The following is a 25,462-nucleotide window of genomic DNA, read 5'->3' as shown; positions in this document are numbered from 1 at the left end:
GCCAGACCTGAGTCCTAGCTGTGTCACTCTGTGAGCCTGGATAGTCCCGCTCGGCTTCAGGGAACCCAGTTCCTAACCTGGGAGGTGAGGACAGTCATCGCTACTTCATGGGGTCATGATTGGGGTGACAAGAAGAGGATCCATGCCCTAAGACACAGGGCATTGCAGGGGCTCAGCCCATGTGCCTCTCTCATGCTGGAGGGCGAGGGCCTCCTCAAAACTGTGTGAGTACCCCCCTGCCCCAGCCTGTACCAGTGAGTAGACCATGGCGTGTGTCTCCCAGAGTCTGTGCCAGTGAGCGAGGACAGGTGGACAGACGTGTGGGACATGTAGGTTGTAGATGCAGCCCCGAATCTGAGTACACCTCTCCTCCTCACCCCCTGCCTTGTCTCTGCTCTTCCTTTTGTTTCTTCTGGGGCAGGTGCAGCAAGGTGAGGAAGGTGTCCTCCCAGTGCAGGTGACAGATGGGCCACTGGGAGCCTCCCTGGCCCTCACCCTGCTCTCCCTGCTCAGACCCCAGACCCTTCTTTCCCTGTCGAGCGCCATTGGATGCTTGGGAGTGGCAGACACTTGGACTGTGGTCCAGGCTTCCCTTCAGAGGTGGTCACCCCCGGCCTCTGCTGGTGGTTTCTCCTGCTGGGTTTCCTGGGTGAGGGATGGTGGGTTCTGGCCGGAAGGAGGAAGGGCTTCAGAGGGCGGTGAGCTGCAGGTGCAGGAGAGAGCTGCAACCACGGATCGAGACTGTTGAAAGGAGCGTTGTTCCCAAGGCTCTGCAAGCACAGGTGGGGTGAGAGTCTTACTCCATTGGGGTGTGAGGATCACCGACTCCTAGTGGGCTGATGGTTGGGGGTGACTGCTGGCATTAGGGGCAGCCTGTGCTGCTGGGGGCATCGGGGCCCAACTCCATCCTCTGCAGGACAGAGAGCCATGCCGGCCGGGGGGTGGTGGGTGTCGTATGCGCACGCGAGCCTTGTCTGTGGGTGAGTCTGAATGTAAAGAGGATCTTGCTGAAGTTTGAGGGAGAGATCTAATGATGAAGCGTTCCTTTAAAAATGTAAGTCTGCTCATGTCCGCCCGCTGCCGAGAGCCCTTTAGCGACTCCCAGTCTGCTTGGTGTAAAAGCCAAAGTTAAGGCTAGGGTTTCTCCCCTCCTCTCCATTCTCACTTTGCCCCAACCCCATTGGCTTCCTTCCTATTCCTTGAACACACCAGGCAGGCGTCCTGCCTTGGAGCCTTAGTCCCTCTTGGAATGTTCTCCCAGGTGCCCACAGGGCCTGCTGCCCCTCTTGAGTGAGTGAGGTCCTCTCTGATCACCGTGGGTGAAAGTGCACCCTCCCTGCTGCCTCACCCCCTTGGCTCCATGTCCCTCCCACGCCTTCTACTACCCACAAGCGCCATGTGCCTGTGATTGCCGTCTTTCCTCACTAGAATGAGAGCTCTAGAAGGGGAGGGATTTGTATCTGTTGTAGTCATTACTCAATTCTCAACAGAGTGAACTCTTCAATAAAATTCAAATGAATGGAAGAAAGAAGAAAGTCAGTGATAAATCGGCCAATGCCTTGGGGCGGTTTGGCTGTCGGAGCCCAGTGGGACCCACTGAGTAATTTCCAGTTTTGGAAAATTGGAGTCATTATGACACCAGTCAAGCCTCCAGTGGGTCTGGGTGAGAACTGTCTCTTAGATGTGCGTGTGTGCGTATGCGCGTGGACGTGTGTGTGTGTGTGTGTGTGTGTGTGTGTATGTTCTGTGTCTTCCAGGGTGGTGCTGGGTGTGTCCCAGGCTTCTGAGACTAAGCTTGTGGCTCTGTGCTACAGGTATGAGGAGCCCCTTATTTAGGTTCTCGGCATGTGAGTTCAATAAAGTTATGTGCATGAAGGCACTGGGAATTTGGATTAAGGACCCACGAGGATTTAAAGAGTTGGCCCCAAGGATGTTAACTGCAGCATTATTTCTACCGACAAAGATTGCAAGTAACCTAAATATCCAATATCCTAAACATACAACCTTGGGATGTTGCATAGCTTAAGTCGTAGCGCATTTAGACCTGTTGGCCTTCAAAAATGCCAGGGAAACATGGGGCGCCTGGGTGACTCAGATGGTTAAGTGTCCGCCTTTGGCTCAGGTCTTGATCCTGAGGTCCTGGGATCGAGCCCCACATCGGGCTCCTGGCTTGGCAGGAAGCCTGCTTCTCCCTCTCCCTCTGCCTCTCCCCCTGCTCATGCTCTCTCTCTCTCTCTCTCTCTCTCTCTCTCTGTATCTCTGTGTCTCAAATGAATAAATGAAATCTTTAAAAAAAATTAAAAAAATAAAAATGCCAGAAACTCGACAAAAGTTTACTCCTTGCTAAAGTGTTCGTAGTATACCATTAATAGAAAAAAAATAGGTTTCTAAATTGGTATGACACCAATTAATTATTAAAAATGAAATACGTGGAGGAAAAAGAGAAGGTCATGCATACACTTGTTAATGGTGGGTGGCTTGTCCCTGAATTGTGGAATAATAGTTAATTTATCTTCTTCTTGGTGTTTTTCTTTCCCAATTTTTCCTCAGTAAATAGGCATTTCTCATGAATTAGGGAAAAAAGTCGTGTTATAAATGTAAAAATATTTTGGCTGGATTTTCATGTACTTTAAAACGTGACAAACATGTCTCGTGTTTTATTTTTATGCCTATCGTAATGTTTTAACCATATGATTACCCAGACCTTGTCCCCAACTTAATGCAAATATCTGCTCATACGATGTGGCTTGAGTCTACAGATCAAAAAATAGATTTTTTTTTCACATGTGTGAACTAGGAGCTTGAGAATGAGGAGGGATAAAATAGAAAATTCACAGAGCAACCCGTTGACAGGCTCTTTGAAATAAAATTATGTGTTCTTAAAAATTATCTAAGACCAGGAAAGAGAACGTTAGATCCTATCAGCTCAGTTATGAGTGACATAAAAATAACAGACAAGTGCTTTTCCTCTGTGACTTTCTGTGCCATTTCATTCTGAGATTGTTAGACTGAGCGTCTCTTCTAGACGAAACTCTTGTTGAGGAACCATTTGAAAAGCCTGAGGTGCATCGAAAAGGCTGTGATGTGCTGCCCAAACCCCTTTCAGAGGTCACGCCCCCATGCCAGCTGCCAGGGGTGATGGCTACTGACAGCTCATGGCTGAGTCCCTCCCCGGGATTGGTCTTCAGCTAAAGGAAGCTTCCTCTCTTTGGTTGGGGTACCGAGGCTGACCCCTTGCCTCCATTTGGGACACCTCAAGGGGCCGTCCCAGCTCAGAGTTGCCCATGGGTCTGGCAACCGATGTTGTAGCCCAGCTGCCCCTCTGCCCAGGCCTGCTTACCTCATGGGGTGGACTGCTCCTTCAGGCACACCTCCACTTCAGAGTCTGCTTCTTGGGAAACCCTACCTCAGACCCTGATTTTCCAGTGAGGAGGGTGTGGAGAAGAAAGTGGGACACTCCTCCCAAAGTCTGGCACTCCTGGCTGAAATGAGAAAGAGCTTGGCTCTCAGAATTGCAGTCTGGTGTCTCCTTTTTCTCTTACTCCATTGAGAAAGAGTGGCTTTGATTCTTTTTTTTTTTTTTTTAAGGTTTTATTTATTTTAGAGATGGGGAGAGAGAGAGACAGCATGAACGGGGGGGGCGGGGGGGGGAGGAGCAGAGGGAGAGGGGCAAGCGGACTCCACGCTGAGCTCAGAGCCCAGACGTAGGGCCTGATCTTGGGACCCTGAGATCACGACCTGAGCCGAAATCAAGAGTTGGATGCCCAACTGACTGAGCTGCCCAGGGGCCCCTAAGTGGCTCTGATTCCTGGGGTCCTCAGTAAAACCCAGAGGCTGCAGACATTGGTCTGGCTACCTCTCCAGCTGTGTCTACCCCCCCCCCCCCCCCCGCACATGCACCTTCTGTGGCTGCTCCCAGAGACTGGCCCTGACCACTGGGGACAGGCTGCCTGCCACAAGCTGTGCCCTCCAAGGGTTTGTGGGGCTGGCCACACGGGTCTTTACCTGTGCCCAGGCAGATCTGTCATTCTCCGAGGCCAGAATCTTTGGCGGCCCTTCGCTTGCTGCTGTCCAAGCACCCAGTTTTACCTCGACTCTAACAAACTCTCAAAATATTACCAAACCCGGTGGCCTTTTGTTGATAAGTGGATGGACAAATGGAGGACGGTAGTAGCTCCTTAGTGTTTAGTTGGGGGCCACTCCTCATGCCTGCAGGACAGAGCTGCATTTCTCCAGTGTGGCACCTTGCCTGCCTCTCAAGTTGAGTGTCTTCTCTGGCTCCTTCTCCCCATCTGTTGAAGCTTAGGGCGCAGCCCCATGGAACTGTGATCTCCCCTGGGCTTTGCTGTTTCAGGCCTTCAAGCTTCCTCTCCCTGGAATGCCTGGAATTCCCCCTTGTCTCAGGGGATGGCCTCTCTCATCTGTTTCCTTTCTCTTTCCTGGCCGGTCTTTCTCCAGCAGGCAGTGTGCTGGGCCCTGGGCCCTGGGCCCTGAGCATCTTGGTTTTTTGGGGGGGGGGGACTTCCCTTGTCTTTGTTCCTTTGTGGCCCCCTGCCCTGTGAATGCTGTAAACTTCTCTCCTGCCCTTTCCTCCCTGTGTTGGCGTGGTGCATTTCCTAGCTGGCCCTCTGACCTCCAGACTTGCTCTTGCAAACCTATCGGGAAAGACATTTTGATCATGTGTTCCCGGCGTGGGTATTTTCACCTACAAGTTATATACATATACTGCTGTGTGTATTGTATCATGTGCATTATAATAATACAAACCTCTCTACAAATGGGCTTTTGAGAGGATGAGATAAGGAATGTTCTCTTTTCCTTATCAGAGGAAAGGGCCTCTGAACTAGAATTCCTGAACTGAGAACTAGCTGGGGGAGTGCCAGGGATCGTGTCTCCCCTGCCTTCTCCAGTGCCTGGTACAGATCAGGTGGACTTAGCTTCTTGGAGGGGAGTTCATGTTTGGGTATGAGAAGCACTTGCCAAGAAGCAGACAGTGCAGGGAAGTGTGGGTGTCCTGACGGTCTGAGTCAGTCTCAATGTGTGTGGGGGGGTCCCCGTGGGGATCCATCCCCCCAGGAGGTTACGTCCTGTTCACAACTTCCAGAGGGTGATAATAACACTACTAACACTTTCCATTTGTTTGGCAAATATTTACTGAGCACCTAATGTATTCCGGATGTAGCACGAATTGGTGGTGTAGAGGAAGATGCTACCTCGAGTCCCGCCCTCAGGGAAAACTGACCAGGTGCCCAATTCCTGTCCAGCGTGATGGGGAGGCGCCTGAAGGTACACGGGGTACCTGTGAGTGAGGGGGTTGGAGGTCAAAGGTGACTCCGAGGAGGAGATGGTTCTTGACTGAACCTTGAACCTTCCCAGTCAGAAGGGCACCGAGAATATTCCAGGCGTCGGGAGCTGCATGTGGTGTATGGCCGTGGTAGCGCATCAGGAGTGTACCTCACATCTGTAAAATACGTCTCAAGATCTTTGGAGAAATTTATGCGACTTGGTCCCTATACTACCAACGCTCCCTTCCCTGTGGGATTCAAGGATTTATCCCTACTCTTACAGATGTGGAGACATCCCAGAGAGGTTTAGGAGACTTCCCAAAGAGGGCTAGTGGCCGGGCCTAGATCAGAACCCCCTCCCTATGCCCAGCCCACCTCCCTAGCCCTGTGGCACCACCCCTGCCTGCTGGAGGGCTGGCTTGGTCTTCACAGCGAGGTAAGTGGGGAGAGGGTCCGCTGCTCCCTTGGGCCATTGTGGAACTGGCTCTCTGCCAGGTGCGGGTGGCGGGGGAGTGAGGGTGTCAGGTCCCTTGTGACACAAAGCCTTTTCACCCAGGCTGTCACCTTGGCTTGGCGTCAACATGGAGGTCATCAGGGCCCTTGGTCTGGAGCCGAAGCGGAGAGGGCCGCGTAATGGATGGATCCTGGGCCCTTGATTTATTTGCAACTCCTCGGGAAACGCTCCCCCCTTCAGAGTGTGGGAGGGAGTGGGAAGTCACAGGTCGGATTGGCCCCCTTGCAGGCAGAGTAGATTTAGGGGAAGTCCAGACCCTTGCTAGGGGGCAAGTTCCTGTGGACAGGGCTGTGTCTTGCTCAATGGGCGGGAACGGCCTTTGGAGCCCGACTGACCTCAGTTTGCCACTTGCTAGCCCTGTCACTTTGGACAGGTTACCCCCAAAGCCTTGACTTCCTCCTCTGTAAAATGGGTAACAGCTGACTCTCCCCATAGGACCGCCGTGAGGCCGCTAGGTGCCACGTGCAGAGAGCTTAGCAGCCTGTCTCGAATGTTAAATCCAGCTGTCTGGTAAACGTTCTCCACATGTTAGCTGTTGTCTTTACCTTCCGTGCTCCCAGTGTGCCCGGCTCGCACGGGGGTGCTGTTTGTTGGAAAGGATATATGAACTCGGGTTCGTTAGCATTTATTAAATAAGGAAGTATTAAAATTTGGATTGAGTTGTTTCTGGCCTCCCATAAATGAAACAGGCGTGGTAGATTTTTACTGCCGGGAAAACCGTCCAGTTTTCTTAAACTCCCCATGGCTCTGAGGTTTTATGATCCTTCTGCACAGCCCTCGAGGATTTTCTTCAGCGTAAACACACCAACAAGGGTGGTGGTTTACAACCAGAGTCTGGTTTGGCTCTTGGTGCCTGGCTGCTGGCTGGGTCTGGGATCTAAGGCCGTCGAGCGGGTAGGTGTGGTGCCTGGCCGCTGGCTGGGTCTGGGATCTAAGGCCATCGAGCGGGTAGGTGTGGTGCCTGGCTGCTGGCCTGGAGACACCAGGGCAAGTGCTTTCTCCCCCCGATGTACATGGTTATGACTGCGCAGTGGCAAAATGTGGAACTCGTCCCGTGGGTTTGCTGGGTGGTGGTTTGCCAGGCGGCGGTTAGCCGGGAGGACACCTACCAGGGACTCGGGAGTGGCCACGCAGCTGACAGTGCCCTGGAGCCTGCCCGCCCGCCTGTCTGTCTGTCTGTCTGTCTGTCCTTCTGTGTGCCCACAGGCTGGAGGCAGCAGCCCAGGGGACATGGGGGCAGGAGGCTCCAGACGTGGGGGCTCCAACCTTGACTATGCCCTGTGACTCCCACCCTGGGACTTGCGGTTGAGAGAGTGAAAGGTGGAGAACACTGGCCTGCACCTGGAGGCTTGGCTTCTCTTCCTGTCTGCCACTCACTTGCTGTGTGGCCACAGATAGGACACTCAGATGCTCTGGGCTGCAGCTTCTTCAGCTGCAAAATGGGGAAACTGGCCCCCTGGGTACTTTCCCGATCTATGATGCCAAAACACCCTGGAGGATTGCCAGGCACTGTTCTTTTTTTTTTTTTTTTTTTTAAGATGGGCAATTCATGCGTGTGGTAAAAGATATTGAAAGTTATAAAAGGATATAGAGTCAAAGCAAACCTCCCTCACACTGCACCCCACTGCCCCTCCCCCCAGTTTCCCTTATCAGAGGCATTTACTTTGAAGGTTTTAGTGATTTTCTAGGCATATGCACCCACCCTTAAAAATTTTTAATTGTGAAATATCATATACTCAAGCATATATAAAATGTATGTGCAGTTTAATCAACTGAACACCTGTGTACCTACTACTCAGGTTGAGAAATAAGAGAATTGCCAGCGCCTCAGGCAGGAATCATCCTGTTCACTGTTCCTCATCGCCTTTACTCGCCTGAGCACGCTGTTTGTTCTCTCCTGTGCTTGCTTCTGCTCTTGTTCTACCTGGGAGATCGGCTCACATCAGGACATGTAGAGCTAGCTGTCTTGTTCTTTTTAATAGCTGCATAACATTTCCTCTGCACGGATGTGCCCTTATCTTATTATTATTGTTATTTTTTACCGATCCCCTCTTGCTGGATATTCAGGGTGTTTCCAATCTTTTGTCATTACTTACAATGGCTGCAGTAATTTTTCGGGCTTCCAGGAACCACCGTTAATGAAAAATACGCTGTAAGAGGTCTTAATTACATCAGCCTCCCTGACCTGCCAGTCATTTCTAGAACAACATGGAAATGCTCTAGCAGGAAGCCCTCCATGGCTCTGGGGTCCTCATGCATGGACGTCCTGGGCCACTCACCTGGAACCAGCGCTTCCTGTCTGATGCCTCCCTTTCCCCAATGCCCCTCGGGCCCGGGTCTTGGGGAGGGTGGGATCTCCAGTTGGGTGTGTGCCTTGGTTGCTGGCCAGAAGTGGTTGCTGGGGAGAAGCGCATGGATGGGAACGCAACTGCAGGCTTCCCTCCAGGCAGAAAAGTTCCTTTTCTTTTGATTATGCAATGTCCCTGCGAGGGGCCCGGGTCTGCTCTTCTGCTTTTCTTCTGCAGAAAGGAGTGAGGCAGGGGGGCTGGTTCAGGTGCTCCAGCCCAGGCCCGTGTGTTTTTGAACTGCTCCTCCTCCCGTTTCCTTTCCTGCTTCATCTGCTTCTTCCTCATGTCCTTTTTCCTTTTTTGTCCTTCCGTTTCTCGTTCTTCATCCCCACACCGACCCCTTTGAACCAAAATCCCTGGGAAGCTTGAATCCACGTGTGCAAAAGTTCTGGCTCTTCTCTCCTTTCTCTCTTGGTTCTGTATGTGGACAGTCCTGGGGCGCCTGGGGGGCTCTTGGCCATGATCTCAGGGTCGTGAGGTCGAGCCCCGCATCAGGCTCTGTGCTGGGCATGGAGCCTGCTTAAGGTTCTCTTTCCGTTTCCCTCTACCCCTCCTCACCTCTCTCTGTCCCCTGTACCTCTTAAAAAAAAAAAAAAGATGAATGAGGACAGTCCCTGGTGTAGAAATTGTGGGGTGGTGTGCACTGAAATCCAAGGCCAGTGAATGGGCGGCATCAGGGCCTTGGCGGCCTTTTGCTGCTTCTTTCTCCTTTTGAGCAGATCTTCTGCCTCTGGTCTCTTTACTTCCTCCTTCAGGGTCTGTGGCTGTGACATAGGGAGGACAGACCTGCCCAGCAGGTCATGAACAGGCAGCGGAGGAGATGACATCCTCTGGATTTGGAAGGGTGAGGGCCTGGGAGGTGGTGGAGTTCTCAGGGGGAAGAGGGGATGCAGGCACCTTCTCAAAGTGACGATGCTCCTTGGGTTCACCAGTCTGGGCAGAAAGGTGATGACCTAGAAGCTTGTCAGAATTGGTTCGGAGAGGCCAACAGGCCTAGGTCTGGAAGCATTTTTGTAGTTGTGAGTCTGCATGGACCTGTGTGCTCAGAGGGCAGGAAAGCACGTAGCAAGCATGTGGGCTCCAGAATCGGCTTGCCTAGGTCTCTCCAGGCTCTACCTCTTGTCAGTGCACTGGAGGGACCGTATAAAAATTACTGCGTCTCAGTTTCCGCCTTCGTGAAATGGGGCTGTTGGAGCATGAAATGAGATTATCTTATAAAGCGTTAAGCACATCGTAAATGCTGTATGTTAACAGTTATTACTGTCTTTTAGGTGGTTTCCGAACATTTCAGGCAGAGCAATCATCCTTTTCTCCCCCGCTAGTGAAATTTTCCGTGGAAGTGCTCCAGAGTGCACTTTGCAACTCTTAGGTGTAATTGAGTTGTGCCGATGGGTACCACCTTTGTGCCTGGTACTTTGACAGTTCTTATGAAAACTGAAGATGTATATTAGGGTTCAGCAGTCTTAACGCCTGGGAATCTGACATCTGACACAAACCATGCCTGTATACACACAGGTGTATGTTCACTGTAGCTTTGTCCATAGAAGCAAAAAGTTAGAGACCCCTAAAAGTGTCCAGCAGGAAGAGAAAATTGGATCATTTATGAAATACTCTATGACTGTGAAACGGACACGATAGATCTATGGACTGTCTTGGAATTATTTCCATGGTCTGTTAGTGTAAAAAAAGTGTAAGTGTAAAAAAAAAAGTCAGGCAGAATGATATATATGGTGCATTCCTGTTTTTTTTAAAAGCTTATGTATGTGTCCATACCTCTTTGTACAGATGTGCACAGACCCAGAGAGAACTCCATCACTCACCAGTGCCTCCCAAACTGTTCACAGGGCTTGACTTTTGGGGGATGGAGGGGAAACTGGCTTTTTTTACTCTAAGGAGTTCTTCCCTGCCCATGAAAGACAAGTTCTTTGGGTGATTTTGCTTTCTAATTGTTTTCCTGCAAATTAAGAAGAGGCAGGCCATCCTAGAGGTAAGGATGGATTTGCCCAGGGGTGCACAGGTCTTTGCTCTTAAAGCTAGCCTGTGAAAGCAGAGGCCCCTGGCTCCTACCTCGTTTGGCCCCTAGGCAGGCTGGCTCTGTGGGCTGTGTTCCTGATACACTCGGCTCGCCATCTGTTGAGGAAGCAGTTGTGAGGCTGTTAGCTGTGCCTCCCTCTCAGTAGGCCTCCCCGAGGTGATGGGATCACCCCTTAATTATTTACAGGGGTCAGCCACCTCATGGAAGTCCCTCGCCGACAGGCGGATGAGTTGCATGTCGCGGGGAAGAGGTGGGACCAGGCGCGTGCGTGCCACAGCTAGGAGTGGGTGGCCTTAAAATAGAAGTTCATGAAGCCTCTAGCAAGGTAATTTTTCACACTGATAATCTCGAGATTGTGGTTCAGGGGTGAACCAAGCTCAAGATAGCCGGCCCAGTGCACATCGGGCCAGTTTGCTTTCCCGGCAGTCTGGGGAGGGAGGGGCCTGCTTAGGTCACCTCTGCATTGCTTTGAAATCTGTTCAGAGGTATGCCTGCCTGTTCCCGGTGCCGACCCACTCCTCTGGGAACTGCTGGGGCATCCAATGGCAAGATCCTTCTCCAGAGTCAGTAGACCTGTGGCCGAATACCAGCCCTGCCTCTGGGCCATCATGTGACCTTGGACAGGCCACTTCTCTTCCCTTGGGCTGAATTTCTAACACTCCTAAATTAAGGGATCGGATGAGGCCAGGCGCCTAGTCTCTCAGCTCTAGAACATTCTGTGAATAGTAATACGCTAACACGACACGCTGTTGCAGGGAGAGGGTATGAGCTACACAGAGGCCCAGAAGTTGAGGCACCAAGTGCTTTAGTGCTTGCCACCAAGCCCTGGGCGCCGATCCTGATCTTCCGTGTTTACATTGAGACTCACCTGGAATCAGGAGGTGATGGGACATGTTTCGAGCCTGAGCTCCCCACCTGTGAAATGGGACTAACACTACTTGCCTTGCAGGGTGATGAAGATTCGTGAATATATGGTTAAATTCCTGGCCCATGCTAGGTGCTCATCAAATGGTATTATACACTTAGTACTTGGCATTCCCAGCCCTGCTTTTTGTCTTAGCTGGAAAATGTATGCCATTTTGTAGGGAGGGAAATGGGGATTACCTTGCTTTAGCGATGCCACTTCATAGAAGGCATTGGCACGGAGCCTTACTGACCGTTCCCAAAGCAATGTGTGTTCCTTCATCATTCTGATTAAAGTTGGCATTCACTGAACGTTTACGGTGTGATGCACGTGGCAACTCTAATCTTTTATTCCTCAGGAAACCCTATGAAGTAATAGGGACTACCATCCCCGTTTTATAAAGTAAGCAGTGGAGGCTCTGGGGAGTTAAGTGATGTGCCGCAGATCACACAGCCAGTAAATGGTTGGTGAGGGCAGGACTGGAGCACGTCTTTCTAAAGAGAGTCCTCGTCTATAACCATCAATGTGCACTTTTCAGAACGGGGAGGGGACCAAGAAAAGTGGTAAAACACCTGAGTCAGACAGGAAATCATGCACTTGAATTTCTCAATGTGGTAGATTTTCTAGGAGACATTAACAGTCAGCTCTATTCCGTGCTTACGGTTTGTCAGACCCTGCAAGGTGGTGGAGCCCCATGGTACATTTGATTCAGATGTTTTCTGTCTTGTTTATTGCAAGTGACCTTGAATTACCTAAGACCCAGGGAAATGTGTTCTTAATTTTGCCCTTTTAACAATGCTGATCTCCCCTCCTCTAGCTCAGATTTAAATAACCCTTCTGTGTTGTCATGTGCTTAAAAAGCAGCATCATAAAAAAATCCCAACCCCAAACTCTCTGTAATTACGGGGTAGAGTGGAGAGGCAGGTGCGCTGAATGGCGAATAATGCGATCTGCAGAGCATTTTTAAGTTGTGCTGGTTATATTCAGTGGCAGGGTTGAAGACTTGTGCCTGCTGCTGGAATAGTCGCAAAGCAAAACAGCCCCTGCTAAAGCCAGGAGGTTTGGCTGTTTACTGCCTCTAATTTGGGGCACCCGAGGCTCCCATTCTGTGGTGTGAGTGGCTGGCTGGACGCTCACGGCCTCTTCCTCCGCCTGGCCGGAGAGAAACAGAGCTGAGGCCCAGAAATGCTTGCTGGTCACCGTGAACTGGAAACTGGGCTCCTCTTTTCTCCTGTCGGACAGCAGGGGGAAAAAAGTATGACAAGCTTCCAGGAACAAGTCAAGATTTTTTTTTTTTTTAAAGGCCCTTTAAACAAAGACTGGAAATCTGAGAGTGAAATTGCGATGGGGTTTTGGGCAGGGAGCATACAGGATTATCCCTGGGGAGGTGGGCATATGCCGGGATGGGATGTAGGAGGTGCATTTTTGCCAGCTGGCCGAGCAGGTGAGCACCGTGGGCCTGTCGGAAGCGAGGAAGAGGAGGTGGGAAGGCGTCGGCAGGTGGCAATAATTTGGGAGCTCAACCTGTAAGTGAGGTTGAGGAGAATGCATCAATCCCAGGTGTGAAAGCAAGTGAAAAGGTTGGATTTCACCTGCCTAGGGGTCCTGGGCCTGGTCAGTGCCTTAATCGGACCCCGGCTTGTTGCCACTCCAGCCTGCCGTGACTCTACAGGGTTAATGTTTCCTTCGAGACCAGTCTAGGGACTGATATTTTGGATTCCAGAGACGTGAAGGAACAGGTCTTTTAATTTACATTGAAAAGCAATAAAGAGCAGGAAGGAGATTTCTTGCATTTGCATTTTTTGATAGCCAACTACGTAAAACGGCTCTTGAAGGAGCTGTTTCCCTGATCTTCCCCCATCGAGATCGATCTTGGTTGGCAGCCCTCTCCATGTGCATGTCCTGATAATGGGGGCTCCTTCTCCGGAGCGCCATTGGGCGGTGCCCCTTCCAGGTTGTCCAGGAAGCCAATTTTGGACCCTGGCCTCTGACTCAGTGCGGCCTGCTGGGTGGCTCCCTGAGCCTGGGAGGCGGCCCTGGCAGTGTCCCTTGGCCCAGCCCACGAGCAGGTGCCCCGGGTGATCCTGCTCTGACTCTGGTCTGCGGCCTGAGAGACGCAGGGAAGGGGCTCCCAGGCAGCGCAGGTCCGAGGTGGGTGCAGCCCGTAAGGGCAGTGGCGGCGGCGATCCAGGAGTGAAGGGAGGGAGGGCTTCCTCTGGGTGGAGGCCTCAGGTGTGTGGAGTAGCTGTGAGTTTTGCTCAGAGCTGGAGGCCAGGGTGGGTTTTCTGGATGTCTCCCGTATCCCTTGGGTGGGGAACACAGTTGGAAAAGTTGAGCATGGTTTTGGAGAAGGTGTCTGTTGGAAACCTTGGTCTTTGCAGGGCAGGAGTGGGTAGGTTTTTTTGAGAAGAACGAGTGCCTTCGGGGCAGAGGGGATGGGGGGGGTGTATTCGGGAGTGGCTCCACTTCCTCACCCTCCTCCCTGCCCAGGTCTCTACTGATCTCTCACTGCCTTGGCCTGATCCAGTGTCTTGGCAGAAAAGCAGTTTATTTGTGCATTTGCCCTTGTGTGGCTGTGTGTTAACTCAAGAGGAGACCAGTGGCCCCCTCCACACAGAGGAGGTGAGGTGCAGCGGACAGCCTGGACCCCGGGGTTTGAAGACCTGGGTCCTGGATGGTGACTTAGACCTGTTTCCTGCCTCTCCCTGGGACACGGCCCCCTCCTCTAACGAGACAGGCTCGGCGATCATTTCTAAAGACCCCTCCAGCCCCGAAATTCTCTGAACGGTGTCCAGTAAGACCGTGCCTACCAGGTTAACACATGACTGCCAAGTGGGTATTTTAATCACTGCAATTTCACCGAGGGTTCATTGCTTCATCAGTCCTGCAGTGCCTTGGAACCTGAGTTGATGGTGGGTCTATGGTGGGAACAATCTGGAAAATGCATCCTTTTTGGGTTGGAAGGCCATTGCCTGGAAGCCTAATTTAATGGCTGGATCCTATGTGAACAGATAGTAAATGTTTCTGGAACCTTCTAGGCCCTGCCACTGCCCCATGAGGACCCCCGGGTTTTGGCTTGTAGGGACCTCATGGGCCAGTAGTCTGGCTTGGCATTTTGAATCCACTTTGGCCAAGCTCCCAGGATAGGCCTGTCTCTCCTTCAGTAACTGCGGCCTTATTCTGGGTAAGAGATTGAGGCCCAAGGGTGGTGGTTAATGTTTGCCCGAGGGGATGTCTTATCTCTAACCACCCAAATGTGACCAGAGAAAGAGCCAGGCATGACGCATCTTTTGTTTGTCTCCAATTATGTTTACTAAGATGGGCGGGGGGAGAAGGGTGTATACAAGCGATCCTTCTAGTTAATGAAACCCCAATTGCCCTTAAAATTAGAAACCTTAAAACCCATGAGTTGAATAGAAAAACCTCTTTTCTCTGTTTTGTCCGGCCTTATAGCTGATTCTAAGTCTTTGAAAAATCTGTCACAGCCAGACTTCCTGGTCCCCTTTCCTCACACACCTGGGCTCAGGGAGGCCTTGGTACGGCACTGGGGCTTCCTCTGGGTGGGCCCCTGGTGGACCAGGCCTGAAAGCAGGAATGCAGACCGGGACTGCGTGGGTGCCCTGGTAACCGGCAAGTGAGGCCTGGGGACCTCAGGTTAATGGTTAAGGCCTTCGTGCCTTTCGAGATGAGTTAGTGGCCCTCAGGATTCCCAACCCCCAGCCGGATGTAGGGGCCTTTTCCTCCTAGTAGTCTTTCCAGCTGAGTGAGGATGAAGAATGTCTGGAGGGGCTAGCAGTGTGGAAGTGGGGAACGTGGCTCTCTGGGGGGCTAGTGAATCTGCTGGAAGCCACACCCCTCCCCTGTCATCTTGAGGTGAGGGTGGGAGCAAGCCAGGTGAGGATGTTGAGCATCCTGGACCTCTCCTGCAAGTTCTGCTTCTGTTTGGATAGTTTTTTTTAAAAAGCCCATGTTTGTTTTCATGGTTCTGTAAACAGAAGGCATTCGACCCTCACTGCTCTGGTATTTTCTCTGGGGGCAGCAGCAAGTGGTCTTTTCCTCGCTCCCGTGGGGGAGAAGAGGATGTGGAGCTGCTCCCTGAGGCGGGCAGGTGGGCCGGCGTTTGGTCTTCTGCTCTCAGTTCCACCTTCATTTTTGCATGGGGGACAGTGGCCATGCATCTGGGCTAGTCGTGGGCCTTCTTCATCATCCTACGCCACTCCTAACCATCTGCACGAAGGTCTGCATGAATGTGAAGGGCTGGCAAGTCCCTGGGCAGACGCTGAAGCTGGGGTCGGTTGAGTGACCAGCACAGGGGCGGGCCGTGGGCTTCTGTGGCCTTGGGTGTGGTTTGCCCTCTTTCCATCACTGGGTGAGGCGTCCCAGTATCTTTCGCTTCTCAGTATTGCTGTCCTTTCTGGAAGACTCGGCTTAGGACAAAAGGCAAGGTGGGCACCCCAGACCATTTTCGGTGATGCCCAGATGCAGCGTGAGTTGCCTTAAGTCCCAGGAGAAGCCCTTCAGTGGCCTTGAGGAGAAGGTCTGAAGCCATCTCCCTTTTTAAGAAGCAAGGAGCACAGGACCAGGAAGAAATGGGCCTCTCAGGATCCCAGACGTCCGCCGAGAACAGGGTCCGCCAGATTTAATGACATTGTTTGGTTTCAGTTATCCTTGTTTTTCTGGAAATCTTCTCTGTCCGGCACAGATAAGCGTCCCCTTTGTAGCAATTATGTTAATTTTTAAAAAGCGAGTGGGTTTAAGAAAAAACAGTACTAGCGCTGGGAGCAGTAGGCCAACGTGAAAACCACCGTTTGTGGAACTGCTTGGCTGCAGGAGGCTCAGCAAGAGGGAAAGACCTCTTTCTGGGAAGTCTGGGAGCGTCGGCGTGCACACACCAGACCGTCAGGGTGGCGCTTTCTTTCCGGGGTGGGCAGACAGGTTTGAACAGGTTTTGCTGCAAAGATGGGGAGAGTGTGTACATGTGGTTACACGTACGTGTGGGTACGTGTGCGTGTGTACATGTGTCCTGTGAACATGTGCGTGCATGTGTGTGTTTGCGTGCAAGCGTGTGCGTGTTTTTTTCCCAGCAGCTGTGGTACTTTGCCCTTAGACTTGCCTCCTGACCGACTCTACTTCTGCCCAACCTTGTGGGACAATTCTGTTTGGGTGATTTTAACCACAGGGAAGCAGCCCAGGAGTTCCAAGGAAAAAGCCCGATTGGCCATATCCCTTTTTAAAACTGTCTGAGATCCTGTTTTCCAGACAGCCTGGTTGCTCCCAAACTTGCGTCATTCCCAGAATTGCTTGGGGACCTTCCTGGGGACAAAGCATGGGACCTGCCCCACCCCGCCCAGCAGGACCTCTGTGTGCCCCAAGGTGATCCCGCTACACACAGGTGAGCAGCTCTGGCTGCCCATTAGAATCACCTGGAGAGAGAGCTGTGGAGGATTTTGAGGCCTGAACCCCACCCCAGAGAAGCCCAACCAGAATCTGTGGGGTGGGGCCTGGCACGGGGACTTAAAAAACTGTTGTTGGTCCTGGGGAAACTTTACTCACACCCGGGAGTGCTCACTGTGATGGAGCAGAGGGATCCATGAGGCATTAAAAAAAAAAAAAAAAATTAGTGTGGCTGCAGAGGATACGTCCGGTCCGAGTTCATTCAGTTTCTGGAGGATTTCTGCGGGAAAATAGAGAGGGGCAAGCAACCCAGGGTGAGAGGGAGGGGGGCCCCGGGGTCATCAGGAATGCTGAGGTCATCAAAAGGGCTGTTGCAGGTTTGTTCGGAGCGAGAAGAGTAAGGACCTGGTCGGCCTGCAGCCCAGCCAGGGCAATGTGGTGGGGGCCGCGGCAGGAAGGCAGAAGCGAGGGACAGCTCACGGAGTGGGGGCTGCCCTGATTTCTGTTAGGCTCCTGGGCAGCAAGAGGGGTGACCCGAGGCAGAGACGGCCGGAGCGAATCCCACCGCTTTCAGTGAGGCTTCCTCGCCTCGCCCTCGGGAGGGGACTCTCTGGACCCTTGGGAACCTGGCCATTCCACTGTTAACGGTCAGTCTGTGGAGCTACGAAGAGAGAACCAGGCTCCTGGACACTGGAGGGCGGCCAAAGTCATCCCAGTTTTTAAGAAGTCAGGAAAAAGTGAAGCCCTAGTCTGGTGAGCTTGGGTTCCATTTCCAAGGAACTCCCAGAAAAGTGTTCCTGAGCAGCCGTTTTGTGAGCCGGTGTGGAGCTCGGTCTGGAGCTCGGTCTGGGTCAGGGTGATGACCACTTTGTTTTCTCAGAACAAAAAGCACACCAGGCTGCCCTTTCCTATTCTGGTAGGTAGCCAACTGCCAGGTCGGGGAGCGCCTCAGGGCTCTCAGCAAAATATTTGGTAAAGCACTCACGATGCCTTCTTCATGGGCTCCCCGGAGCGAAGCCCGGTCTGGCTCAGGTAGGCACTCGATAATACATCTGTGAAAATCCTTGTGCCGAGATTCAGAGGGACTGGCTGGGATACAGCCGCGTGGCTTCGGAGTAAATTCATCAGCTAACCCAAAGCAGGGTCCCCTGAAACGTGACGTAGAAGGCGTCTGCTGAGGCTTTCTGCTTGGAAGGGGGGCAAAGGGGATTGACGGTTTGGCAGGTACACAGCCTGGGGAGCCCGGGAGGGGAGAGGGGAGATCAGGGGGGCTGAAGTTATTTGCTGTGTCTGTGCCACCTCTAACCCCTGACCCCGCCAGGCCTTGACCCCAGCCCCTTCGTGAGTGTTAACTCTGAATCCTTGGCATGGCCTTACCGGGAGATCATGCTTGGGTGAAACTCCAGGATGCAGAATTTAGACCAAAGGCTGTGCAAGTCTGTAAAAATAATTGCTGGCGCTTATTGAACCCTTCCTATTCTATGCATCTCTCATACATTATCTCGTTTAATCCTCGTGGCGGCCCCACAGGCAGCATTTAGTTTGTTCTGATTGCTTTGGCAGCAGGACATTGACTAAGGCTATAAATTAAATCGTCATCGCAGGACATTGACTAAGGCTATAAATTAAATCGTCATCATCATCATCATTGGGATTTATCCTAATTATCATTGCAACAATCACTGAGCACTTCCTACATGCCAACCACTACTAAATACTTTGCATGCATCGCCATTAATCCTCATAATAACCCTATGGAGATTTGGGGACGATTCTCCTTATTTAGAGGTGGAGGAACTGAAGATCGGCTTGACCACTGTCGCCTATGCATGCAAATTTCTTCTTTTTTAAGTTTTTATTTTTTATTTTATTTTTTAATAAGTTTTTATTTTAATTCCAGTTAGTTAACATACGGTGTCATATTGGTTTCAGGCATACCATAGAGTGATTCAACACTTCCAGACATACCCTGTACTCATCACAACAGGTTCACTCCTTAATCCCCATTGCCTATTTCCCCCATTCCCCCCACCAAGCTCCCCTCTGGTAACCATCCCTCTGTTTCTTGGTTTGTCCCTCTCTCTCTTCCCCCCCCCTTTGCTCATTTGTTTCTTAAGTTCCACAAATAAGTGAAATCATGTGGTATTTGTCTTTGACTTATTTTGCTTGGCATTCTACTCTAGCTCCGTCCATGTCATTGCAGATGGCAAGATTTCATTCTTTTTAATGGCTAAATAATATTCCAGTGTGTGTATATATTTGTATGTCTGTGTGTGTGTGTATATATATATAACATATATATATATATATATACACACACGACATGTTCTTTATCCATTCATCAGTTGATGGACACTTGGGCTATCTTGGCTTTTGTAGATAATGCTGCTACAAACATAGGGGTGCATGTATCCCTTTGAATTAGTGTTCTTTGGGTAAATACCCAGTAGTGTGATTGCTGAATCGTAGCATAGTTCTGTTTTTAACTTTTTGAGGAACCCCATACTGTTTTCCACAGTGGTTTCACCAGTTTGCATTCCCATCAACAGTTTAGGAGGGTTCCCCTTTCTCTCCACATCCTCACCAACACCTGTTGTTTCTTGTGTTGATTTTAGCTATTCTGACAGATGTATGTGATTATGCATGCAGATTTCATGCAGATTCCTAAAGGTGTCCATGGGGTTGGAGTGGTCCAGGGCACTGGGTTTGGTGAGGGTTGTGGGCTGGATTCCTGCCGCCATGCCTGCCTCCTGGCCGGGCGCCTTAGTGCAGGGCCCAGACCGCATGGCGGTAGGTAAGGGCCCTGCAGATGAGCAAGGCTGAGGAGCTTGTCAAAGCTGCACAGCAAGGAAATGGCAGAGCTGGAATTCCAAGCCTGGTCTGCTCATTCTGGAGCTGGTGCCCCTAAGCAGCACCGAGGCGAGAGAACCGTGTGCCCATCAGAGCCTTTCCGTGTGGCCTGGACTGTCCCAGGGCTGGCCCTCGGAAGAGGTCCTGTGAGACAAGGTGGCTGTTGTTGAAGGGCCTCTCTGCCGATTCTGAGAGCCTTTGACCCAAGTAAGGCATCTGGGAAAACTTAAGATCGTAGAATCTGACATTTCTCCTCCACGTTCCTTCCCTTTTCCTTTCGCTGATTTAAAGTCAACTGCACCCTCTGCTCCCTCCCCCTGCCTTCCAGCCCTGGAGAAAGGGCTGCTTGACTTGTGGGGGGCTGGGGTGTGGATGCTGGGAGGGGCGGGCTGGCCTCCAGCCTTGGGAGGAGGACCGTCTCACAGGTGGTCATGGTAGCCGGTGGGGTGACCATGTCACTGGTCAGGGCCTTTTTCTGGGCAGATGCTCGTTTATCATCCATTGCTTGCCCACAATCGAGCCGGCACGCTGAGCCAGCACACTGAGCCAGCACCTTCTACCCGACTGTGAGTCATCATTATCATGACAGAGATGTCTGACTATAGGCCTTGGGGGCTGGAGAGCAAATGGCAAGAACGCTGCAGCAGCCGCTCAGCCTTGGAGGAGGGGTGGGGCGGGCAGGGGCGGCCTTGGACTGAGTGAGGGGCTGTGTTGCTGTCTCAGGGAGAAATCTGTGCCTGGCCCTTCCCATGTCTTCTCTGGGCCTGCAGGGCTGGCAGCAGCTCTGGTGGGGATAGTAACAATGAGTCCGTATTACTTGGAGGCGGCATCATGCTGGCTCACCCTCCCTGGGTGTCAGGCCCCATGCTGAGTGCTTTATGAGCATTTGCTGGTTTAATCCTCCAAACAACCCTTTGAGGTGGGTATCGATGATTATTCCTATATTGCAAATGAGAAAAACTGTCTCGGTAGTTCTGAGGAGGGTGTCTTGAGGGAGGAGGATGCTGTTATTTTGTTTAGGAGAGATTATGCTTTCTTCTAAGTCTAAAGCAGAGGTTCTCAACTGGGGCCATCTTATCTTCCAGGGGACATTTGGCAATGTCAGGAGATAGTTTGGTTGCCATGGTTTCGGTTTGCTACTGTCCTCTTGTGGGTAGAGGCCAGGGATGCTGCTAAACATCCTGCAATGCACAGGACAGCCCCTCAAACATAGAATTGTCCAACCCAAATGCCAATAGTGGGAGACTGAGAAACAGACCTAAAGAGAGTTAGAAACGGTCAGTATTCAGCCTTTCACCCAGTTTGATATCATTAACTTCTTTTTTAAAAAAATTAATTTGTCAGCGAGAGAGAGGGAGAGAGAGCAGGAGCAGGGGGATCAGTAGGCAGAGGGAGAAGCAGGCTCCTCGCTGAGCAAGGAGCCCAACGCAGGGCTCGATCCCAGGACCCTGGGATCATGATCTGAGCCAAAGGCAGACGCTTAACGGACTGAGCCACCCAGGCGCCCCTGATATCATTAACTTCTGCTCGAACCCTGCTTGCGGTCACTGGTACAGTTCACCATCTACTTCTGGTCATCCCACTGAACACGAGGTAGGATCGCACCTGCTGCCTTCGTAGAGCTGGGTGGAGATATGACTTATGTTGGCCAATAACACGTAAGCAGGAAGTAACGTGACATTTCAGAGTGGAAAACTTCAGGAGCTCAGGTGCAATTTGCCACATTGCTTCCTCCTTACTGTGGCAACCATCAGAGCTCCCAGATGGTGGAGGTGCCTGCAGCCCGCCTCCTGGACTAAGGAGGACCAGGGTAGAGCTCTTGGTCAACTCTGTGCATGTACAGTGTGAATGAGAGCTAACCTTTGTCATTTACACCACTAAGATTTCACGGCATAGCCTATCTGATGCTGACCGGTGTAGTCTCAATAGAACAAGAAGAAGCTAGGATTTGGATTAGGCTGGTGGCATGTGTTTTCCATCTGTCTGGATACTGTGGACAAAGGCTCAAGTATCCAGTATTGGAGGATTGCATACTCTGAAGATGTTGTGCTCAACCCATGGGAGGTTTAGGGATGCTGGCAGATTGCTTCATAGAAGAAATGGGAGTTTAGAAGATCTGTCAGGCCCATCCGGACCTTTCTGAGGTCTAAAGAGCTCAAGTGACGTTGCCAACCATCTGTGAGTCCCTGGCTGAAATGCTCACCCAACTCGGGGAGGGATCTTGTCAGTTCCTGGCCTGGGAATGCTCCAAGGGCAAAGTCCATCTTTACCTGCCTGGGGCTTCTTGCAGCATCTGGCACAGTATTGTTTGTCAAGTGAGTTGGGTGGGGGGACAGGGTAGAAAGTGCCAGATGGTGTGCAGCTGGAGGTCTTGGAGGGTTCTGGGGGAAGAGGTGACCTGAGGGTCCACAGCGCCGGCTTTCAGGGGTGGGGCATGGGCTGGGTGTGTCTCACTTTCTCTGGGTTTCAGAAGTGCAGGAAACACCCCAACCTCAGGGTCTCCGTGAAAAAGGGATACTGCAGGGTGGGGTGTCCTCCTGCAGCTGGCCCTGGAGAGGACCTCTGGCGTTGCCCAAGCAGGTACTGCCTTACCTGACCAGCGCACATGGCCTTGGAGAGGGTGTCACTGTACAGGAATTGCTCTAGAGGCTCCTTAGTGGTGCTCATCTCCCTCAGAGGCTCGGGCAGTGATCGTGTAGTGCCAGGAGCAGGCTTCTCCTGGAACAGAGCCAGCGCCCTTCCCAGCCGCGCAGAACAAAGTCAGCTTGACTCCTGCTCCCAGGTGCCTCACTCTTCCCACCGACAGAAGGGGCCTGATCAGGAGAGCCTGCCCCGTCCGCCTTCACCGAAGTGGCCCTGGAAAGCCAGGGACAGAGGTCCTTACAAGTCAGAAAGGGAGGAACGACATATTAAGTCTCTTGCCATTCTGTTCATGTCTTCAGAGGAACTCTTACCCTGGGGGACAGGATGGGAGCCTGGGGACGGCTCTGACGGTGCTGCCCAGTGGGTACCTGCTGGCTGTGGACAGGGTCTGAGCTGGGAACACTCGTCAGTGGGACTGTCTGTTTAAATCCTCAGGTTGCTGGCTGGAGGGGTCTAGTGTTGCCCCCTGCAGCCCCGGCCTCCCCATTCCAGGCGCTCCTCGCTTCAGGAGTTGGTTCTCACTGTGTGGCCTCCATAGTGCACCCCCCTTGCCCAGCAAGACTGCCTTTCCCACAAGCCTGCAGGCCTGCAGGTGCATGGGTGTGCTTCCTGTAAGTCTGCTCCTTTCCCCTCGCGCTACGTTCATTCATCCAGGAGGGACTGGTTCTTAATCCAAGAAGGTGCCAGCAGTGTCCACCTCAGCTGGGTGATTCATTCGGATCCGGACAGCAGAGGTTTAGTGTTGTTATGACAGGTAACATGGCATAGAGGCCAGGAGCCCTGCTCTGGAGCCCGACTGCCTGGGTATGAATCCCAGCCTTGCCATATGCCCTAGCTGTGTGACCTTGAGTGAGTCATTGATCTGCCCGTGACTCAGTTGCCTAATTGGCAAAACAGGAGTGATCACAGTACTTAACCTCCGTAGCGTGGTGGTGCAGTTCGGATGAGCCAGTGTATTTAGTGTGGGCGAAATGCTTACAGCCGTGCCCATACACCCTAAACAAGGCAGCGGTTCACATTTTTTTATTGCTCTTTCCCTCATTTTGTAGCCAGGTCGTGACGTGATCAACAGGTTGCCGTCAGCCATGCTTCTCCCCAGTTCTTTGATGTAACCATTGTGTTCTTACTCTCGCTGGAAGCACCAAGCAAACATAGTTCAAGTCTTAGCCCCCCCCCCCCCCGCCCCATGCGGGGTGTAGGACTCCAGACCTTGGGGACAGCTTTGTGTACGCTTGGTTTTCTTGGTATTTCTCTCAGTTTTTCTCTTCCCAGAAGATAGCCGCCTTTAAAAAATGATGCGTTGCATAAACAGCGTTACGATTTTTAAAAAATTGGCTTACTGCCCCTGACCTAACTGAAGCTGTGTTACCTCCATGCCTCCTCCCTGTCCTCGTCGCAGGCAGATAGGCATCTAGTAAGGAAAGAGCAGACACACGTTGGACAGTGCTGTCTCCCCCACCGCCCCAAATATAACACACCAGAAGGTGGTAGAAGAGTAGTGAATTTGAGGTCTGGGGTCTGGTGGGCTTTGGCTCAGGGTGGCCTTAACCCTTGCTGGCCGGGCCTTCTTGGGCAAGTTCATTGGACTGTGTGGAGCCTTGCTCTCTCCCTCACATAGCTTGGGAAGAAGACTATCATAACTCCTGGCTTTGTAATAATAAAAAGAGGTAGTATAGGTAAATATTCTAGTTTAGTGTGGTTATTGAACAAAGCATACTCTTTTTTTTTTTTTTTTTTTTTTTTAAGTAGGCTCCATGCCCAGCGTGGAGCCCAACCCTGCACTTGAACTCACAACCCTGAGATCAAGACCTGAGCTGAGATCAGGAGTCGGACACTTAACTGTCTAAGCCGCCCAAGGTGCCCCCAAAGCGTACTCTTTATTAGAAAAGCTGTGCATGTTTACCATAGAGGTTTTACTGGTTGCCTGATACTTGGTCGCATGCATCTAGCCAGATTTTTCCAATCCGTGTGTGGGGTTGGACATTATTTCCCTTTTGATTGTATTTTTCTGGAAGCAGCCGTCTCAGGGGCTGACAAGCTGCGAGCCCCTGGAGTCAAACTTTACCCTTTGAAGTTGGTTAACTTGGTGTTCTTTGGGATTTGCTTAGCTGAGAGGCTGCCCAGAGGCCCCGCTGAGGGTCAGCTTTTATCTCTTGTCGTGGGGGCCGGGGTGGGGGGTTCCCCTAGGCTGAATTTTTCTCTCATGTGGTCTGGGTATAGGTTCAACTCCCTGGGGGACGGTGCTGCTTCGTGCTTTGGGTTCTGCAGGTGTCATGGAAACCCCCCCCAGCCGTGCCCAAGCCCGAGGAAGAAGGAGGGGAAAACTTTTTCACAGCGGACAAACAGGTATTTCCTGTCGGCCCCCAGCTGTCAGAGAAATCAGCCCCCTTGGTAATTCAGAAAGAGGAGCCCCACCCATGCCACTCCCCACCTGCCGAGGGTCAGAAACTCCCAGGATTTAATGAACGGGACAGCTGCCCTGTGTGATGGAACTTTATGTAATAGTGGAAATGTTCATTCTGCTCTTTCCTGTATGGCAGCCATTAGCCACACGTGGCTATTGAGCCCCTAAAAATGTGGCTGGTCCATCCGGGGACGTGCTCTAGCTGTAAAAATGCATGCAGATTTAGAAGACAATGTGAACCAAAGAATGTCCAAGATCTCCTTACTTTTTAATATTTTGTATGTTTTTTATTACGCATTGGAGTGATTTGGGGGGATATGATTGGTTAAATGTCATTGCAATTGATATCTTCTGTTTCTTTTTATAACGTGGCTACTAGCAAATCTGAAGATCCATGGGAGCTAACATTACACTTTTGTTGGGCAGCGCCGTTCTGGAGCGTAGGCTGGTAGCTACTGTCCTGCCCCACGAGGGGTTGACTTGCCTTGGAGAGGGGAGAAGTGAAACCCACCTGGGCACCCCCGTAATCCCTCCCTGTGCCCCAGTACCTCCTGCTTCCAGCCCTGCCCCAGGGCAGAGTATGCACAGAGACAGCTACCCTGGTAATACCTCTGGGGTCTTGGGCACAGAAGTCAGGTCACGGAGGGAACTTCTCGCAGAGTGGAATGGCTTAGGGTGGACTTTGCGGGGGGGTTGGGCCTGGAAGTGGGCTCAAGGGTGTCCTACTGGACCTGATTTCATGAGCCCTGGCTGGGATCCTGGCTCTGAGCAGTTAGAATAATGGCTAACATTGATTGGGTGCCTGTGACAACCCCAAGCCCTGTGCCTCATCCCTCTGAATCCTCCCACCGGTTGGGAGGGTCCATGATGCCCATTTTGCAGATGAGAATCACAGGGACCAAGCCGTAGTGTATTGGCCCAAAGTCCTGCTGTCTGGTAAGTGCCAGAGCTGATGGTGAAACCTGTCTGACTCGGGCTCTTTACCCCACTCCGCTCCGCTCTCTGGGCTCAGTCCCTCTTTTCCCTCCGAATCTCCGTGTCCTGCTGAAAACAGAGGAGCTGGACACTTGCTCATAGGAGGTGCA

At 51.8% G+C, this 25,462-nt stretch overlaps 1 protein-coding gene across 6 annotated transcripts in view; it reads left to right on the top strand.

The window, feature by feature from the left end:
• KSR1 (kinase suppressor of ras 1) overlaps positions 1-25,462 on the top strand; it is a 146,181-nt gene that overhangs the window by 18,406 nt on the left and 102,313 nt on the right. Inside the window, exon 1 of one of the 6 annotated variants that reach the window (XM_027625722.1) lies at positions 13,142-13,237. The exons of the other annotated variants lie outside the window; for them this stretch is intronic. The gene's annotated coding sequence lies outside the window, so the exon portion shown is untranslated. Of the gene's footprint in view, positions 1-13,141; positions 13,238-25,462 lie in introns of those variants that run through there. 6 annotated transcript variants of the gene reach the window in all.

Source organism: Zalophus californianus, chromosome 16 (genome assembly GCF_009762305.2).
Source record: "Zalophus californianus isolate mZalCal1 chromosome 16, mZalCal1.pri.v2, whole genome shotgun sequence".
Classification (NCBI taxonomy): Eukaryota; Metazoa; Chordata; class Mammalia; order Carnivora; family Otariidae; genus Zalophus; species Zalophus californianus.
The sequence above is the reverse complement of the archived record's forward strand: the minus strand, read 5'-3'. Positions and strand labels throughout refer to the sequence as shown.